Source organism: Galeopterus variegatus, unplaced genomic scaffold, assembly GCF_000696425.1.
Source record: "Galeopterus variegatus unplaced genomic scaffold, G_variegatus-3.0.2 Scaffold359, whole genome shotgun sequence".
NCBI classification, from domain to species: domain Eukaryota; kingdom Metazoa; phylum Chordata; class Mammalia; order Dermoptera; family Cynocephalidae; genus Galeopterus; species Galeopterus variegatus.
In genome coordinates this window covers 457,313-470,064 of record NW_007726470.1, presented here as the reverse complement: position 1 = coordinate 470,064, position 12,752 = coordinate 457,313, and the positions used below count along the sequence as shown (strand labels likewise).

Here is a 12,752-nt window from a genome sequence, read left to right as displayed (position 1 = left end):
ACAACCCCCCCCCCCCAATGCTGTCAGGATTCCGTCAGCATCAAATAAGCAACAGAAATACAAGGTGGAGAGGATTAACGATTTCCTTGTGGCTTTCTGGTTATCTTCCTTTGACTATGCTGCCAAAATGTAGCTCTGAAAAGCTTGCTGTGCTTTTGGGTTTGATCAGCCATCACTTCAATTCAGTTACAAACCAGAAGAGCTCCCCCTTCTGGCATCCTTGTTGCTAAGCCTCTGCAAGGCATCATAGACTAATCCAAGCAAAAAGATGCTGTCAGCACGTTAGGCAGCTTTCTATGCCGGGTCCTCCATGAAGTACAATGATGCTTTTCTAATTTTAACAGTAGAATAATTAGCTAATTATTTGCATACCCACCAGAGGACCTCTTTGTAAAACTTAATGAAGTGGCCTTCATCTCCCTGAATAACACAGGGAAGAATTGAAGAGAATTCTTGGATCTGGTGTAAGTGAGGGTTGTTACAAGGATACTTCTTACAGCAGAACTCCACATCTCTCCTCGATTATGACCAAGTCCTATAACACAGCTAGACTGTAAGCAAGTCGACAGCCAGGACTGTGTATCCCCCATTCAGTTGCTGGGCTTGTAAAAGGTATTTGGTGAGTATAAATCTTTAAGCTGTTGCTTAAAGATGGCTCTCATTTCCCACGGGCTTGGCTTTGGAGAAACCTTGCCACTAACTAGGTGTGTGATCTTGAGCAAGTCATATAACGTCTTATTTGAAAAATGAGGGGTAGGATTAAATGTTCTTTAAAGTCCCTTGCAGAACTTTTTCATGATGAATATGCTGATTACCCTGATTTGATCATCACACATTGTATAAATGTGTTGATATTCAACTCTGCAAGAATGTGTATAATCCATACATTTCAATTAAAAATAATAATAAAGTCCATTGCAGCTGTGACCTGCGGTAAACTGCTGATTCAACTCAGCAAGAAGGTATCTTACATATCCTGTGCCAACTGAATGATACCTGGGAGAGTGCCATATTGAGTTAGAAAAGGGGAATGGTGAAGACCTTCTTAGTAAGTAATATTTAGATTCCTCACACCCCAAATAATTATTTAAAACATGTACACCATTTCTTTAAAAATGGAGAAGACCAGCTGTCTCAAATATTTTCATCTTTTGAAAATCACTTGCCAATGGAATTCAGAAGGGAACTGCAGTCTCTGTGGAGCTCTCTACTTACGTGATCCATCTGAGATGAGCAGATGAATTTTTTCTTTTTAAAATTTGGTTTCAAAACATAGAGATGACCAAGGATCAGCTTTGGCATTATATGCCCATCTCAGATCCATTTGTGATAGACATAATTAGAACTGTGTTTAGTGGATCCAATTGCTTTTAAGGAAATAGGATAAACTTGACCTAACAGATGTTCATGCTTATCCAATAATAATAATGAGACACTGTGTTTATTTGGAACACGACTACATGGTTCATGTTGACTTCAAGTCCCAGTGCAAAATCCTGGATTCAGATTCTGTGGATTTATCACACCCACCGGAGGACACTGGCTTTACAAACCTCTGAATGGATTATCCTCTTGCATTAGAGTGGGGTCGTCCTTTCCAAAAGATAACATCTTGCTTCTTGGCCTGAATTTCCCTTGACTTCTTTCAAAACACGATTTGTGAAAACAATGTGTGAGAACACATGACAATGGGAAGAGCTCAGTGGGAATACTGCAATAAATATGTCAGGTATATAAACTAGCTGGTGATAGTTATTTGGTTCTTAAGAAGAAAGAATTGGGATACGATAAATTACAATAATTTTCATCATCTCTGATTTCTTCAGTAACGCATACATGTTGGCAGACCTTAGTGGATCATGCTAAATTATTTGTAAATCATCAAAGGAATGCATAAAATATGTCTCCAGGCAAGTGAATGGACTGGGAAGCCTAATTGGGCAACAGCAGTATTTTCCTGCGCCAGAAGTAAACATGTCAACATGGTGACAAGGGTTTTGTCCCACTCCTGGCTGAACTTTGAGGGGTGAGATGGCTGATGTCGAGGGACCCAGCTTTGTAGTTCTTTCTCACAGAGTGTTCCATGATTCAAGAGGACAATCTGCAGCATGACATAAAGAACGAGGTCAGAATAATATTTCTTAATGGAGATTCCTACAATGTTGTATTAATTACAGCAGTGGTTCAGAATTTTCTGTGCCTTGATAGGTTGTATTTTTAAGTAGGCACCCATTTTTAAATTTAATGTGATATAAAACTGAGTTCCAAGGAATCCCTATTTTAATTGGTAAAAAATGATGTGGGGGAGAGGAAGCAAAATATGTGCATATCCACATATACACCACAAGTCGGTATTTCGAAGGATGATCTTTGAGAACATAAAAGTTTATGCTGCCCTTGATTTGTGTGATTTTATAAAAACACTAGTAATATTTAGGGATCTTGGAGCATAACATCAGAACAGAAACTCTTTGTCCTAAATTTGCCTGTACTCTCTGGCTTCCTCTCTTATTGCTCCACATGGATTCTCCTCTTCCAGTTAAACTAGTTTATCCTTCCAACATGCCTTGCTCTTTTCACCTCCCTATTTCTTTTCCCCACATTTCCTGAGCCTGGGGAGAGACATCCTCCAGCTCCACTGGGGTGGGGTTGGGGATTCTAGCCCAAGGCCCCCTCCTCCCTGAAACCTTTTCTTCTTACCCCAGCTGGAAATGATGTCTCCAGCCCTTCTACTAATAGTACTCTAGGACAGGGGTTCTCAACCTCATCACTAGGATGAGGCTGGATAATTCTTTGTTCTGGGGGGGTAACCTGTGCATTATAGAATGTTTAGCAGCACCCTTGGCCTTTTACCCACTAGATGCCAGTAGCACTCACCTTCCTACCCCACCAAGTAGTGATAATCACAAATGTCTCAAAACATTTCCACATGGACCCTGGGGAGCAAATTGCCTCAATTAAGAACCACTACCCTAGAGCTCCCCACAAATCCTTCACAGATTCTGGGGAACAAGAGTTAGGTCCTTAGCAGTGTTTTGGTTCATGTTCAAAGTTATTTGATGGTTAATGAGTAAAGACGCTTTTTATAAATTACCAATAGGGAATTTCTGAAAATTAACAAATCAGGTTAATTTCAATCAGGTCAGATCTCCCAGAAAACTATAAAAAGGGACTATATTATTTCCTCTCTCCTCTTAGAAAGAGTTTACAGAACTATAGTTTTAGTACTATGGCCATTGGGTTGAAATGAGAAACCACCAGCCAGAGAATGTCTCTGAATCTTTTGAAAACTTACTGTTAAAGTTAATAACCATTGCCTCATGACGCTTATAGAAGGCCAGTGTGATAAGTTCCTCTTAGAGTTTAGTACTAGAAAAGTATGTCTCTTTTGAAAAACTGGGTTTCTTCCTTCTATTGCATCACGAGAGATTTGTAACTAGTGTTATTTTCCCTTTTTGACTTGGCTGTCAGGAATCTCAGAGCTAAGTTTTATATTCAATTACAGTAACTATTCTCATCCTCTGATTTCTAACATTAATCCAACCTTCTCTTTTTAAAAGATGACCGGTAAGGGGATCTTAACCCTTGACTTGGTGTTGTCAGCACCATGCTCTCCCAAGTGAGCCATGGGCCAGCCCCTCAACCTTCTCTTCTTCTCATTAGCCTCACCCTTCTCTAATCTACTCTTCTCTGTCACCCTTGCTCTAATGGCTTTCTTAAATGTCTTATTTATAAAATTAAATTTTAAGCAAGTGGAGTTCTTATCATTTACCATCAAAACCAGGATACTTTTGGGAATAAAAGCAATTAATAATTAAGTTGGGACAGCAGCATAAACTGAGACTGTCCTGGGAAAAATCAAAATGTGGTGCCACTGAAGATATAAATAATCGATATAACAGATAACATTTATTTCATTTCCAGGTTGGGGATAATTGAAGATAAATATGTGCCCTACACAGGGAATTGATTGTTATGTGCTGCTTCTTTATCTTGTGTCACATCTGTTGATTAAGTTTAATATTTATTATCTCTTGGGAAATTTTGTAATTAGCCTCTGCATCAGTAGATGAAAAAACTATTGGACTTTCTGAAATGTATTTAATTTCTACCCGGGGAGGGGGGAGGGGGTAGGCAGTGAGTGTCCTTTAGATCTGGAGCAGTGATTACAATAGAAGTTTCATTAGTTTGTGATTTATAGACTTGGAATAAATGCACTATTGACCAGTATCAGATTTCTAATGAGTCTATCTTGTTTTTCTAAGCAGCTTCTCATAAACTTCTGTAATATCTTGAACAGCAAGCTGATACTATGTTCAAGCTTGTTTACAGAGCTATTAATAAATGCTGTGTGGTAACTCCAGGAAGAGGGTCAAACTGTTTTTCTCTCCATTGGCTGAAAACGATTTCCTGCTCATTTTGAACAACATGGGATTACCAGAATCCTTGATATATGCTGCGTATTTTGCAAAGAAACCCACTGAAAATAAATAGGATTCAAAATTTTAACCTACAGGGCTCATAGTCAAAGAGGAAATTCATTGTCAATGCCGAGGTTGTAAAGTCTTTCATATACGTAAGAGTGAGATTTTAGTGTGGTACAGGTAAGTTTAAAAGAAGATGAATATTCATTTCTGTGCATGCTCGAAATCATGCTGTAATTCAAGCTCTTGCTGGCTGATTTGTTTTTTGCAGTCACAGTTAATATTGTCTGATTACAAGTTGAAAGTTTAATAACTACCAGATATTGATTTCCTACTACATGCCAGGTACCATGAAAGCACTTTACATATGTTTTAATTTGTTCTCAAAACAACTCTGGTGAGGTGACAGTATTATTAGCCCCATTTTAGTTATGAAAATTAAGGTTTAGGGAGAATAAGGAAGTCACCAAAGTGATACAGAATATATGTAGCAGAGGAAGATTTAAAGCCTGGCTGTCTGATCCCAAAGCCCTGCTCTTTATACTACTCTACTATTACAGTGAGAAGCCATCAGTGTGAAAATTCTAAGGCTCAGCTCTGGGCCCAAGAAGATGACCAGAGAAGGTAACAATAACAGCAATAGCAATACGGGCACTTACATAGCACACACTCTATACTAGGTATTGTTCTGAAATTTCACACATTTCATCTCATTTACTTCTCACGGCAGATGTATGAGAAAGGTACTGTGCCCACTTCAAAATGAAGAAATGTGAGAGCAAGTGACCAGCCCCAGTGCTCTCTACAGGTATATTCCTTTCCACATGTTCACAGGTAGCAGATGGCATGATGGTTCTCTGTATTGTCTAGCACTTTAGAGTTTTCAAATCACTTCTGGAGGCTTTATTTCATTTTCTATTATCATCCTTGTTTTATAGATAAAGGCACAATAGTCCTCCCTTACCCGTGGTTTTGCTTTTCGTGGCTAGTTACTCATGATCAACTGCAGTCCAAAAATAGGTGAGTACAGTACAGTAAGACATTCTGAGAGACGCAGAGAAAGACCACATTCACATAACTTGTATTGCAGTATATTGTTATAATTTTCTATTCTATTATTAATTATTGTTGTTCTCTTACTGTGCCTAATTTATAAATTAAACTTTATAACAGGTATGCATACATAGGAAAAAACATAGTATATGTAGGGTTCAGTATTATCTGAGGTTTCAGGCATACACTGGGAATCTTGGAATGTATCCCTGTAGAAAAGGGGGGAATACTGTACTGAAAAATTGGGAGCTTAAGTTATTTCTCTAAGGTCACAGTCACTGGCAGAAACACGACTTGAGCCCAGGTGTTTTTATACCTAGCCCAGAATTCTTCATTCTGGACCAGGGTGTAAGGAACAATGCAATCCTAAACTTTTCAAGCTGATATTAACTGATATAAAGACTTGTGTACTGAAAATAAAGCATTTAAGCTTGATTTTAAAACAAAAGCCACATATTTCCTGTTTTAGGGTCTGACTGTAGGGCAAAATGATTTCAATTTCCTTCAAGATGGCAACAATCTCGTTTAAGATCAGACTCATAGGCAAAGGCTTCTCTTCCTGTCCTCCTTGATCCAACAAGGATGAAGACTGAAACCTTTTCTTAATTCACACCAGCATCATACTAAGTCTTGAATTTATCAATTAATTAGAAGCAAAGCCAAGCCTGTAATCTATGTCTATATAGATAACAGCCACCATTTGTAGAGTGCTTCCTGTGGGTTAAGAAATTTACATGCCTTACTTTAATTCTTACAACTTGAATAAGTGCTGTCGTTAATTTTTCGTTGTCGAGTTTTTCAGGGGTTAAATAACTTTCAGAGTCAACTCAGCTAGTGGTGGTGATTTTAACCCAGCTGTATCTAAACAGCTGTCCTGCCAGTTCCATAAAGCTCAGTGTTGTGGGCAGAGATTGATCTAGTACAAGCATTCCAAATCCTTCAAACCCTTCCTGCCTCTGGACAAGTAGGATTTGCATTAAACTTACTAAATGCATTAAAACAAACGTGGTAGTATGGGTAGAAGGTGAAAAGAAGCAAGGGCTATCTGTTGCTTCCCATCCCCATTTCCCTTTATTCGTCTCTAGTCTAGCAGATCTCTTTGTTCCTTTATAGCACTGGTTACTATCTGAAAATATCTATTTCTTTGTAATTTGTTTGTCATCCCTACTGGAATGTAAGCTCCATGAGAGCAGGGCCGAGTCTGTCATATAACTACTGTATGAGGGGTCTTCAAAAAGTTCATGGAAAGATTTGTATTATCTTTTAATTCTATTTTTCCGCGAACTTTTTGAAGTACTCTTGTATTTCCACTCACTGCTACAATGCCTGACACATAAGAAGTGCCAACAGCTATTTCATGGTGAATGAATGAATGAATGAATGGCACCAAAAGGATGAGGCTGCCTCTACTGAAAAAAAAGGGGGGGGGGAGGAGGGGCTATTCCCTTTCTTTGGTGGATAAATTGATTTTTTTTAAAAAGCTTCAGAACAATCATTTCTAATAGGCAAAGAATGCCCTGATTTGCCAAGATTTACAGAGAGCCATGATTATGAGCTTCATCAACAATTGCTCCTTAAACATTTTGCCTGATTTTTGTCTTGGTAAACCTCTGCCAGGAATTCCGTCAATTGCCCTTCCTCATTTCCCCAGCCCTCTCCTCCTTGTTCACCTCTAGTGAATACACATCCTTCTCCTGCTGACCAGCTGCATATCCGGGTCTGCAGACGAAGGCCCAGGTGGCTCTTCACTAATGGCTAATCTGTTATCTCTACAAAGAGCCTGTGCCTTTTCTGACTAGATTTTTGTAAAGCTAAATTGACCTTTGGAAAAAAATGCATTCTAAGAAAGCAATGCCTTTTGCCCTCTATTCATCTCTTTTTTCCCCTTATTCCTTTGCTCCCCATCAAATATATCCTGCATACCTTTGTTTTTTAAAAAAATTGTCTACTAAAGACTCCAAATGCAAACCGTTGAGGTCTTTCATTTGTTATACTTTTTGAGCCACCACAATGTTAACATGCTGCTCTAGAGAATATCTCCTTCCTGCTCTGCCACGTCCCCCCAACCCTGTATTCCTAAACTCAACCCTGGATATTTTTACAACATATATTGTTTGAAAGATAATACTGATACCTTGTTTTATATGAACATTTATACACCAGGACCCTGGCGAGGGACTGACTTCATTGGGATACTTTATGGCTTAATACATCTGAATGATTTATATCTCGTTTTGTCTAAGCATTTATGCTAATAAATTTAACAGATTCCCCAGTACTCCCTGGTCCTTCGTTTTCTTCAGGGGGTCAAAGTGAGAGGAAAATAAAGCAGCATGTTACTAAAGAAAGAAGGAAGAAATCAGCCAAATTGACTTAGAACACAAATAAAACTACAACACAAATAAAAACTCTGATTACAGTTAAGCTGGAGCAGCAGTCAAAAAAAGAGAAAAGTTCCTAGGTCCAGGTAGATTTCTGTAATTAAGCTATTTCTCAAGGGGAAATCACAAAAGTGACAGAATATTTAGCAAGCTAATTTACTGCGGAATATTTTGGTCTTATATAATTAAGTCCAACACTGAGAAAAACTGACAACTATTAAACTGAGTGCAGTCAGGAGAAGGAAAGGGGATGAGATAAAATCCAGTCTATAAAATATACTCCATTATCTTTTATAGGTTAAAAAAACACAAAAATACTTGGAAAGAATTTTCTAAGATGGAAAGATTTTAAGATTATGTGGGGATTTTTTTTTTTTTTTACAGGTGCAGAATAAGTTTTCTCGCCCCCCTCTCTCTCTCTTTCCTTTTCCCTTTTCCCCCCCGTTTCTGCAAAGTTGAATCTGGGGTCAGGAGTTCTAATTGTAACCTCAGACTGGAATTCCAGATGGTGTGCTCAGGACTGGAAGCGACTCTCAGTTCATCAATTTCATGGGCCTCCGTATCTGCTCTGGCCACGGCCTGGCCTCCATCCCCACTGTGGCATTAATGCAGAACAAATTGAGACATATCCTCTATATAATTAGTTCCAGAATTTAAAAAGATTTACGGTATAATAATAGAGGCAGCGCTGCAGAATCCTTTCACTGGGGACTCTCGGGGAGCTCGGGGACCATCTCGTGGTGGCACCAGGTTAGCCGACGGGTAACCCCGGCGGCTCCAGGCACTGCGAGGTGGGAGAACGGGGAAAATTTTGCACCTCGCACCCGGCAGTACTCAATGGTCCTGGGCCCCCAAACCGGGTCAGAGAGGAGAGTTTGAACCGTAGATGGGGGTCAAAACGATTGGGTCAAAAAGACCTAGTAAATTTTCAAATGAGCAGAGGAAAACAGGGAGTGGGCTATCACAAAAGCCCCTCCCTTGCTTTTTTTGGTTTGTTTTAAATTTATTTAAAGAAATGAAGCTAGGATTCTACCGCCAGCGCGGTGCTGGTAGCCATCCTAAGCGCCTGCTCCGCAGCCGGGGGTGGCAGACTCCTAAGAGTTGGGGCAGCGGCGGGGCTGTTTGTTCTGTCCGTGGGGCTCGGGGCGCGGGCCCCTGGGAGAGGCGCTAATCGATCGCCTGTTCCTCCCGGGCCACTATTCACTGCGGTCTGGGCCTTAGGCGCGCAGGCTGGCGGCCCCGGCCCTTGACAGATCTCAGCCCTTCGTGGTGTTTATTCAGTTGTCGGCGGCCGTGGGGGTGACGCCCGGAGCTCAGCTCGGGCGTGCGCTCTGGTCCCTTGGGTCGCGGCTGCAGCGGCCAGGTTCCCGCTCCGTCAGATGCAGTTGACAGCGCCGGGGAGAAAGTGGGGGTTGAGAGATCCTCCCTGCCCCCTCCCTCCTAGCCGCTATTTTTTCATCTTGGACTAAATATGCACTTTCCAGGGCTTGCGCTTTACCAATGTACCGAAGCCACATGGGCTTCCAAAGTCTCTTCTTTCCTCCCCGTTCCATTAGCTCTCAGGAGGCATAGGGTTGGTGGGTAAAGCCAAGAACTGGACGTTGAGAGACCTGGGTTTCAGCTCGGTTCTGCACTAACTTGCTACGTGCTCTTGAATAATAATAGTAGTAAAAAATGTAAAGGTTATTGAGTGTATAGGCCAACGGCACTCTCCTGTCTAATCCTCACGACAATCCCACGAGGTGGGCACTGGAATCGCATTATCCCAGGAAACTGAGGCTCAGAAAGGCTGCGGAACTCGTCTAGGGGCGCACAGCTGCTGAGATTCCCTTCTTGGCCCACCGATCCCTTGCTCTTAACCACTGTACTCCACTGCTTGCTTGCCTTTGCTTCTGCCTGAGCCTCAGTTTCCTTCTGTGTACAACGAGGAGTTTAATCTCCAGCTTCAGATCGGGATCCTCTTTGTCAGAGGAATTCCGCGCTGAGTGGGGTGAGAAGGTAAGAGAAGAGAGCGGCGAGCTCTCCGCAGCCTTTTCCCCCCGGGGACCACGGGAAGGCCTCGAGCTGAAGGAGGTGCAGGACGGCGCCTATCTGTCGGGGCTGGCGGAAGGTGCGATCTTCCTCCGGGCCAGGCTGGCTGTCTGTCTCGCCGCCCAGCTCAGTGCGCCGAAGCCAGCTTAACTGGCGCATCCGCACCGCTCGCGCAGAGAACGTTACGCAGAGGAGGGAGAAGTGGGGGGCACGGGGCACCCTGCAACCGCAGAGATTTGGGGTCTTTCCAGCGCTGGTTTAGGGGTGCCTAGGCTCCCGGGCTTGAGGATGGGTGGGGGGCATTCAGAGGGCTCCTGTCGGGTCCCGGGGCCCTCCGACTGCGGGCGACTCCGGGTGCGCAGCACTAACTTCTCGGCCCAGATGGCCGGAGGGAACTCCTCCTACCGCTTCGGATTGCGAAGTCGGGGCGAGGGGGCACCTCGGGGTTGACATGGAGATCGCACCACTACTCTTCTCCTTCCTCCCCGCTCAAGGATTCCAAGGGAAAAAAATGGCAGGAGAGATTGGAGCCCTAAATTTGCTTGGCTCCCCTTTCCTCCCACCCAGTTCTGCACCCCACTCCATCACACGCCCGGAGAAAAACTTAACGTTCGAGCAGATTTAAGTGTCTTTGTCCTACCTGGTATTCAAAAACACAAAAATTCACATTCAAGCCAGCTTCACCCCAGAACCTCCTCCCCAAATCCCCCAAAAATTGCAAAGGAGGGCGAAGGAAAAACAATCTCAATCTTTTCGTTTGGAGATGGAAGTCCCTAGCTTTTCATAAAGGGCTCCTCTTCACTCACAGTGCTTGAGTCCTACTTTAGAAAAATGACTTCGAAGTAGAAATAAAAGGCGGGAGAGGAGAGGGAGAGACAGAGGTCTTGGGCGTTCTAGTAGCAACTTGGCATTGAGAAGTTTTGTCTCACGTGGCCTTTCTCCACCAAAAAGACCAAGCGTGCGAGCTGCCCAGCCGGCGAGCCCCACTACAGGTTTAGGGATGGGGCCTGCGGGAAGGGAGTGAGCGGGGAGTGTAGGGGAGAAGGAGCCGGTCTCGAGAGCCTTCCGTTTAAGTATCCGAGTGGAGACGAAGTAAAGTCAAGCACGAAACACAACGTAAGGAGGTGTCTACGACTGCGAAGGTGGCTGAGGGAGCAAGCGGATCGTTCACTTTCCGGTACATGACCCTCAGGGTCTCCTGCACTACAGGATGCGTAACCCCAAGAGCAGGGAATTGCACACAGCGCTTAGGTACTGAGCCCGCACACACTTCGGGCCAGCAGCTGGAACTCGCGGCGACTGCGTTTATACAGTGCAAGCTAAAGCCAAAGCGTAAGAAATGGAGAGTAAATTAAGGCCATTGAAACGCTAGGTTTCTTCGTAGAACTGCAACTATCTTGATTGTTGCTTCTCACAGGCTCGTCTGTAGAGCTTTGGCCTCAACTCCGGCCGGCCCGGTGCGGGAGGCCTGAGTGTAACTGGCCGCTTCCCTCCCGGCGCGCCTGGCCGTCCCAGGCTGCGCCATCACCGCTGCCTCTTGGCGCTCCTGGGCGTTTCCACGCGCCCCTGAAACACACTCCGGGCTCCTGGCGCTTCTCCTTGCCTATGGGCGGTTTCTCGACAGATCCCGACTACTTTAGCAGCACCAAAGGCAAAACAAAGCCACCCCCGAAACACCTGCTCTGGGGCGCGGGGCTCCCAAAGAGCGACTAGGCGGACGGAGGAGTCTGAATCGACGAAGCCTCGCGCTCGGAGCTCCCAACGGTGCGAACACAGCCCTGGACCGCTGTGTAACGGAGACTCTCCCTGCCCCACCCCTCGGTCCGCCTGGTCAATTACTGCGTTTCTGAACAGTACCCCAGACCACGAGCGGAGGCAACGCTCGGCGGAGTGGCTCCAGGAGCCACCTTCTCCCCGCCCGCTTCATACCCAAACCCTTCCCCTTCCTCCCCGAACTGGGCGCCAGGATGCTCTGGCCGGAATATACGCAGACTCGGCGTTTCCTCAAGGGTTTTCTTCCCTCCTGAACTAACCCGCTGTGTTCCCGGCTTAACCGTAGAATTATACACTCTTCACTAGAAAGTAAGATTAAGTGCTGCTGACTCCGGTTTTAGGTAGGCGGCAGCCGCCCTCCTCTGGACGCACACATCACCAAGTAACCAACTACGAAAGGATCGAAACGCACCCCGCTTATTATCACTGACGCAACTCCTTCCAGTCACCCAGCCGAGGCACTTTCGCCTTGAGTCCCGACCTCTGAAACCCACAAGGGCCACCCCCCTCCCCAGTGACCCCAAGATTATGACCACCACTCCAACTCTAGAAGCAAGAGCCGGACTTGCGGATGCAAATCAAGGGTATCCGCCTCTTTGAAGCCCGGGAGAATTGTCTGCGCTTTCCAGAAGTTCCCGCCCTCTTGGAACCCACCTGCCCCTCCCTCCAACCCGCCCTCTTAGATTAACAACCCCATCTGTACACCCACAGCATCCGTACGCAGAGGGGACACACTGCTTACCTGGAGGGACTCGACAGTGCCGCGACGCTCCCACACTTGCGAAGGCCAAGACGGGGAGGTGGGGGGAGGATTGCGCCACACAGGCCAGTTGAGAGCGCGTGGCGAGTAGGGGAAAAGTGTGTCTCCGAGAGGGACGCTCCTTCAGGCCCGCCCCGCAACCCCCACCCCCGCCGCGAGGGTGCCCCCAAGGAGCCGCGCGCGCTGCCTGGCCGGGCTGAGGCTGCTGTGTGAATGCGGCGGCCGAGCCTCCAGGCTCCTCCTCCTTCCCCGCCGCCGGCCCCTCTTATTTGAGCTTTGGGAAGCTGGGGGCAGCCAGGCAGCTGGGGTAAGGAGTTCAAGGCAGCGCCC

At 45.1% G+C, this 12,752-nt stretch overlaps 1 long non-coding RNA gene across 1 annotated transcript in view; it reads right to left on the bottom strand.

Annotated features, from left to right (window-relative positions):
• LOC103586652 overlaps positions 1-12,642 on the bottom strand; it is a 70,281-nt gene extending 57,639 nt beyond the window's left edge. The window contains exon 1 of the long non-coding RNA XR_550166.1: positions 12,405-12,642. This is a non-coding gene — a long non-coding RNA (uncharacterized LOC103586652). The remainder of the gene's footprint in view (positions 1-12,404) is intronic.
• Positions 12,643-12,752: the final 110 nt, after the last annotated feature.